We start from the raw sequence: 8,039 nt of genomic DNA on the forward strand, positions 1-8,039 counted from the left end.
AAATCTCTTCATATTGAATTGTAGTGTAAATTGTGTAATTCCTTAGTTAACAGAATGACTTGTGCTGAAATATTGGTTACTGGCTGTACATTTGTAATATGTTTTCTCAAGATGACCTCAAAATCATCAGCCTTTGAAGGTGGAGCCCACATCATTTCAGACAAAAAAATTCATAGATACTGTGGGGCCCCCTTGCGCTTGGGCTCACACACACACACACACACACACACACACACACACACACACACACACACACACACACACACACAGGAGATGTAAGTGTGGTGGAAAAACAAGTGCTGCTTTTATTTACACAAGTGGTAGGGAGTGGGGAAAAGGGAGTGCAGGTGTGGGATGTTGGTGATTCTTCCAGTCCTGGTGAGATTATGTCTGTTTGAGACTGCAGGAGCTCCTCTCATTAAGGGAGGCACTGAGGAGGAGAGCCACTTCAGTCCAAAGATGGGTGGGCACTGTCGGAGGTTGAATCTGTTGGCAAACACAGAGAGCAGCACAGACTCATTATGTCCTCTCACCATTCCTCAGGTGTTGGAAGGTTGCTGGCGCTCCATGCAGACCAAAGGGGAGAACCTGGTACTGCCAGTGGCCTGTGGTGGTGCTGAAAGCTGTCTCTGGCCTGGAGGTATGAGTGAGGGCCACTTGCCAATAGCCTTTTGTAAGGTCAAGCATTGAGGTAAAACATGCTTCCCCCAGGTGCTCAATAAGGTCATCCACTTGGGTCATGGGATAGCTGTTGAACTCCAAGACTTGGTTTAATTTCCTGATGTCACTGCATAGACTGAGTGATCCATCAGGCTTAAGGACAGTAACTATGAGACTGGGTCAGGGGCTGGTGGATTCTTCAATGATGCCAGACTGGAGCATACAGGCTACTTCAGCCTCTATAGCCTGGTGGTGGGCTTCAGGGACCCGGTAGGTCCTTTGTTGGACTACCACCCATGGTGGTGTCTTGATCTCATGCTGCAGTATGTGTGTCTGTCTGTGCTTTGCTGAGAACATGTCTATGAATTGATCTTCCAATTCTCTGAGCTCCTGCTTTTGGGCTGATATGAGTTTGTGGCAGCGGGGGCGTGGCCAAGCAGCAGTCTGTGAATGGAGGGCGGGGTCAGGGAAGGTAAATGGCTAAGTCATTCCACCTGCTGTCAATTAATGTGTGTGTGTGTGTGTGTCTCTCTCTGTTTGTTACAGGGACGGAGCATAAAAGGAGAGAGACAGCAGAGAAAGGGAGCTCTCTCCCCAACCACAATGCATGTGTGTGTGAGTGAGTGATGAGAGGAAGCAAGGAAGCTGTAAAGCCCGAATAAAAAGTATTCGTATAAATATCAACTCTCACCTGCCATGCTTCTGTGCTCCACCCACATCAGGAAGTGTTACAGTGGTGCCAAAACCTGGGATCACAGAAAAGAACCACCCCATGGAGTCCCCGCCATTTGAAGAGCTCATCCTTGCCCTCGCTACTGCCCAGCAGAACCAGCATCAAGCACTGATCACCTTCCGAAAGGAGCAGGAACAACGCTTCCAAGCTTTGATGCTAGCCCAGCAGGAAGATCGCCAGATGTTCCAGCACCGGCTCATGTCAGCAGGGGCGTTGGCCACCACTGCTGCCACCCTCACGAAGATGGGACCGCAGGACAATCCGGAAGCGTTCCTCGCTCTTTTCGAGCAAGCAGCCGAGGCGTGGGGGTGGCCGCAGGAGCAGCACATGGCGTGCCTTCTCCCGCTCCTGACTGGCGAGGCGCAGCTCACAGCACAACAGCTCCCTGCTGACAGCCGGCTGGTCTACGCGGACCGAATGAAAGCCATCCTGCAGCGGCTCAGCTGCTCCCCAGAGCAACATCGCCAGAGCTTCCGGGCGCTGGCATTGGAGGAAGCAGCCAGCCATTTGCATTCAGCCAGCAACTCTGGGACGCCTGCTGGCGGTGGCTGAGGGTGGAAAACCGCGATGCCGATGAGATCATTGATCTGGTGGCACTGGAGCAGTTTGTCTTTCGACTTCCAGAAGGAATGGCGGAATGGGTCCAGTGTCATCACCCGGCATCGCTGGGGCGAGCCATTGAGCTGGCAGAGGACCATCTGGAGGCGGCTCCGACGGCAGGCAGACGAGGCATCTCCCCTCGCTTCTCTTTTCTCTCTCTCTCTCTTTTCTCCCCCTGTCTCTCACCCCCCTCCCCACCCCGTTTCCCTGCCACAGAGGCAGCGGCTGGCTCCTCCCCAGCTGGCCCATCACACCTGTGGTGTCCTCCCCTCTCCTGTGTCTGTGTTGTCTCCCCCTCAGGTGAGTGACACCCATAGCAACAGTGCAGAGGGAAAGCCTGGGCTGGTGTGCTGGCGCGGCGGGGAATCGGAGCATCTCCAAGGTCAGAGCGCCGCAAGGGAGGTGGATGCTGTAATCTGGATCCCCAGCATGCCAGAAACCGCCCTCGATTGGGCCAGAATGTATCGCATACCGGTGAGTATTCAAGGGGCTACATATCACTCTTTGGTGGATTCCGGTTGTAATCAGACCTCAATTCACCAATGCCTGGTGCAAGGTGAGGCATTGGGGGGAGCACAAGTGGTGAAAGTGTTGTGTGTGCACGGGGATGTTCACCATTACCCTCTAGTGTCTGTCCAAATTCTATTCCGGGGCCAAATGCATAGAATAAAGGTGGCGGTTAGTTCCCGTCTCACCCACTCGTTGATTTTGGGTACTGATTGGCCGGGATTTAAAAACCTAATGGAATATTTAACACGCAGTGGGTCGTGCACTAATAGGTCATGGGAAGATCCCGGTGTGGTGTTGACTGGAGAAGCTGTCACAGAGCTGTCTACATCAACACCGCATCAGAGTGAGGAGCAGCCCGCTCCTCCTCCCTCTCTCGGGGATTCCCTTGGGGATTTCCCATTAGAGCAGTCGTGAGATGAGACTCTGTGGCATGTGTTTGACCAAGTGAGAGTAATCGATGGTCAAACTCTTCAGCCAAGCGCAGCACCGACCTTCCCCTATTTTGCAATTATTAAAGATAGATTGTACTGAGTGACGCAGGACACTCAAACCAAGGAACAAATAACCCAGTTATTAATCCCAAAGAGCCGTAGGGAACTCGTGTTCCATGCGGCCCACTTTAATCCCATGGCTGGACACTTGGGGCAAGATAAAACACTAGCTCGAATAATGGCCCAGTTCTATTGGCCAGGGATTCACGGGGATGTCCGTCAGTGGCCTGCGGCATGCCGTGAATGCCAATTAGTAAATCCTGCGGCCACTCCAAAAGCACCTTTGCGCCCTCTTCCTCTAATCAAGACCCCGTTTGAGTGAATTGGGATGGATCCCGTCGGGCCATTAGATCAGTCAGCACGGGGATATCGCTTTATTTTATTCATGTTGGACTATGCAACGCGATATCCAGAAGCAGTGCCTCTCCGCAATATCTCAGCATGCAGTATTGCTGAAGCGCTCTTCCGCTTTATCTCCCAGGTCAGGATTCCGAAAGAAATCCTGACAGACCAAGGCACTTCGTTTATGTCACGCACACTAAACGAGCTGTATGGGTTACTGGGGATTAAGTCTATCCGCACCAGTGTCTATCACCCACAAATGGATGGCTTAGTAGAGCGATTTAACCAGACACTCAAAAACATAATCCATAAATACGTAAGTGAAGATGCGCGTAATTGGGATAAGTGGCTCAAGCCCCTGTTGTTTGCAGTACGAGAGGTCCCGCAAGCCTCCACGGGGTTTTCTCCTTTCGAATTATTATATGGGCATAAGCCGCGTGGCATTCTGGACGTGCTACGGGAAAATTGGGAGGAGGGACCTTCAGCGAGTAAAAATGAAATCCAATATGTTCTTGACCTGCACGCAAAACTCCACACCCTCATGCACCTAACCCAGGAGAATTTACGGCAGGCACAAGAACGTCAAAGCCGGCTGTATGACGGGCACGCGCCTTAGAAAGTTCACGCCAGGAGACAAAGTGCTCGTATTATTGCCCACGTTGAGTTCTAAATTAATTGCCAAGTGGCAAGGGCCCTTTGAGGCCACACAGTGAGTCGGGGACGTCGACTATGAGGTGAAGCGAATGGATGGGGTGGGGCACTGCAAATCTACCACCTCAACCTTTTAAAACATTGGAATGAAGGGGTCCCCATGGCGTTGGTGTCGGTAGTCCCAGAGAAGGCAGAGCTGGGGCCGGAGGTTAAAAAGATAACATCTCGGACCACTCCGGTCCCTTGTGGAGACCACCTCTCACTGGCCCAACTCACAGAGGTAGCCAAGTTGCAGAAGGAATTTTCCGATGTGTTCTCGCCCCTTCCTGGTCGCACCCACCTCATAGAACACCACATCGAAACAACCCCGGGGGTGGTAGTGTGTAGCCGCCCTTACCACTTGCCCAAACACAAGAAAAAGGTGGTTCGGGACGAACTCAAGGCCATGCTTGAAATGGGCATAGTCGAGGAGTCCCACAGTGACTGGAGCAGCCCAGTGGTCCTGGTTCCCAAGACCGACGGGTCGGTCCGGTTCTGTGTGGACTATAGAAAGGTCAACACGGTGTCTAAATTTGACGCGTACCCAATGCCTCGCATTGATGAGTTGCTTGATTGGTTAGGCGCTGCTCGCTTTTATTCGACACTGGATCTAACAAAGGGATATTGGCAGATCCCCTTGACTCCTCTATCCCAAGAGAAAACGGACTTTTTCACACCGTTTGGATTACACCAATTTGTCACGCTCCCTTTTGGGTTGTTTGAGGCACCCGCTACATTCCAGCAGCTTATGGACAGGGTCCTCCGCCCTCACGCTGCCTACGCAGCCGCCTATCTAGATGACATCGTAATCTACAGTAATGATTGGCCGCGGCACTTGGAACACCTGAGGGCTGTTCTAAAGTCGCTGAGGTAAGCGGGCCTCACAGCTAACCCAAAAAAGTGTGTGATTGGGCGGGTGGAAGTACAGTATCTGGGGTTCCACTTGGGCCATGGGCCGGTGCGTCCCCAAATTAACAAGACTACAGCGATTGCGGCCTACCCGAGGACCAAGACCAAAAAGGAGGTGAGACGGTTCTTGGGGCTGGCTGGCTATTATCGTAGGTTTCTACCTAATTATTCGGACGTCACCAGCCCGCTAACCAATCTCACTAAAAAGGGGGCTCCAGATCCGGTCCAGTGGACGGAGCAGTGCCAACATGCCTTCTCTGAGGTAAAAGCTGCAATGTGTGGGGGGCCACTTTTACACTCCCCTAACTTTTCTCTCCCCTTTATTTTGCAGACTGATGCATCGGACAGAGGGCTGGGGGCTGTTTTGTCCCAGGAGGTAGAGGGTGAGGAACGCCCCGTGCTGTACATCAGCCGGAAACTCTTGATGCGTGAAAGCAGGTACAGCACAATCGAGAAGGAGTGTCTCGCCATCAAGTGGGCGGTCCTCGCCCTCCGATACTACCTGCTACTATGAAGCAAGCAAGCTGAAAAGCCCGAATAAAAAGTATTCGTATAAATATCAACTCTCGCCTGCCGTGCTTCTGTGCTCCACCCACATCAGGAAGTGTTACAGAGTTCTTCCCCATGGTGGACCTGCTCTCTGATGGTGCTGTGAGGGATAAAGAGGGTGGAGAGCATTGGCACAGGTTCAATCCATTTTTTAGTCCATTGACATGGTAGAGCTTAACAGAGGCTTGCTTACCCGGCTGCTGCAGGCAGTAATTCACTGGGCCTACCCTCTCCATGATGATGTACGGGCCTTGCCAATGGGCTGGGAACTTGCAGGCACTGTTGGGGATGATGAGAAGCACCTTGTCACCTGGTTGGAACTCTCAGGGTTCCTGTGTACCCACTTTTGCTCCCTCTGAGCCACCTACATATGCTCCTTTAAAATGGGTGCTACCCGCTCAATTTAATCTTGCAGATCTTGTGTGTACTCAGTGACTGACTGGAATGGCATGAGTTGGTTTTCCCAGGATTCCTTGGCCACGTCTAGCAGGCCACTGGGTCTTCATCCAAACAGGAGCTCGAATGGCATAAACCCTGTAGAATCAAAGAGCACATAGGGCAGGAGTAGGTCCTGGTCCTCTTCATCAACCACACATCGCAGCAGCCTTTATAGTGTCTGATTAAATCTTTTGATGAGTCTGTCAGTCTGTAGATGGTCAACTGAAGTTTTCAGATGTTTTACCTGCAGCAGCCGGAAGGGGTTGAGCATGAGCTTGGATATGAACAGAGTTCCTTGGACAGTGTACAGACCCTTGGGGATACTGATCCAACTGAAGAGAGCCATTAGTTCATGGACAAAATTCTGTGAAGTGGCTTTCCACAAGGGGACAGCCTCAGGATATCTGTTCATGTAATCCACAATAACCAGGATGTACTCATGGCCATGGGAGAACTTCAGGAGTGGCCCTACCAGGTCCATACACACCCACTCAAAAGGGACCCCGCTGATGGGCAGATGCATAAGAGGTGCTGAAGGCAGCATATAAGGAGTAGTCCTCTGGCACTGTGGGCACCTCTGGCAGAAATTCCACAACTTAGCCACCATGCCTGGCTAATGAAACTGGTCCTGGATCTTCTCTGGTGTGTTTTGGGGTCCCAATTGGCCACCTAGCAGGTGGGTGTGGGCCAGGTGCAGGACAGTGTTGATCTGATGAGGAGGTCAGAGGGCTCGCTGCAGTGGTCTCACTGGTAGTACAATAGCCCATTCCTGAATAGGAAGTACACCATGGGGAGTGCTTAGTTTGGGTTTGGGTTCTTCCCATTGATCTCCCCATTAGGTTAATATGGGATGGCCTTGGGCTGAGGTGCCCTTAAGCGACGCACCTAACTCCCAACTGCTCCGTGGGCGCTGTTAGCATGGCTGTCCACTGCTCTGGGTATGTGTGTGTGCTCATTGCTCACGTCTGTGTGTGTATGTGTGTGTTCACTGCTTCAGGTGGGTTAAATGCAGAGAGGAATTTCACAAGTGTGTGATTAATAAAGTTGTGCTTTCTTTCTTTCTTTCTTTCTTTCTTTCTTTCTTTCTTTCTTTCTTTCTTTCTTTCTTTCTTTCTTTCTGCAGCACCTGGCTTCAGCAGTGCTTCAGCCGGTCATCCTCTTTCTGTTGCCTGCCAAATTTCTCCCTTCTCTGGTCACCTGATCACATACAACAGAAAGAGGTTTAGAGTGGGTGTGGGGATCACCTTCTGACTGGGTTTTGGCATTTGCTTCCTCTTCCTCAGCAAGGAGGGCAGCACCGGCAGGAGCTGGAGCTCAGCACCAACATTGGTGCCTCTGGGGGCTCCATCATCTCTTCTTGAGTGCCAGTTGGTAGGGCCTGAGCCAGTCTCTCCTTACAAGCAAGGACATGGGTAGATCTGGGCCGAACCCAATGGTTAGCGGCCACTCACCTCTTTGGCTGCCTATCTGAACTTTGGCTGCAGGGACCTCCCTCACATCCCCATGTACACAAGTGCATAATTGAGCACCTCGATTAGCAAGCCCCAGCCCTCTAGCATTAGGTGTCTCTGCCCCTCAGCCATGTATGTGCCAGGGTGGCACTGTCTCTTCAGCATTGCAGCTGTCAGAGAAGTGGGGCGCTGTTCCTTTTGCATCACTGTGGCAGTGTGATGAGGAGTGCTTGTTGTGTTGTGCGCAAGGGCTGCCGGCCTGCCATTGCCATAGTGCTTAAAGCCAGATTTAGATTTTTTCCCCTTTCAGCAATGCTTTATTTAGATAGTTCACTTTAGACAGTATACAAGCAGTTAACTAACCATCCATAGACTGTCAATAACCTGCCAGGTGACTCAATATCTGGCCTATCAAGTAATTGTAAATAAGCAATATTTAAACAGTTTTTGGCTTTGATGTTTAGTAAATAATTTCAACAGATTCTAGATGCTAGATTGTCCTTAGTCTTATCACAACTATAAATTTAGACCATGCAAACTCTCCTGTTATCTTTGTCATGTTGACAGGTCAATATGCTAGACATCATTTGACACAATTTCATGTTAAAGTTGACTACTCTTTACAATTATTAATCCTTTATACTTTTATCCATAAAGCTATGCAAA

This window comes from Neoarius graeffei, chromosome 18 (genome assembly GCF_027579695.1).
Source record: "Neoarius graeffei isolate fNeoGra1 chromosome 18, fNeoGra1.pri, whole genome shotgun sequence".
In the NCBI taxonomy this organism is placed as follows: domain Eukaryota; kingdom Metazoa; phylum Chordata; class Actinopteri; order Siluriformes; family Ariidae; genus Neoarius; species Neoarius graeffei.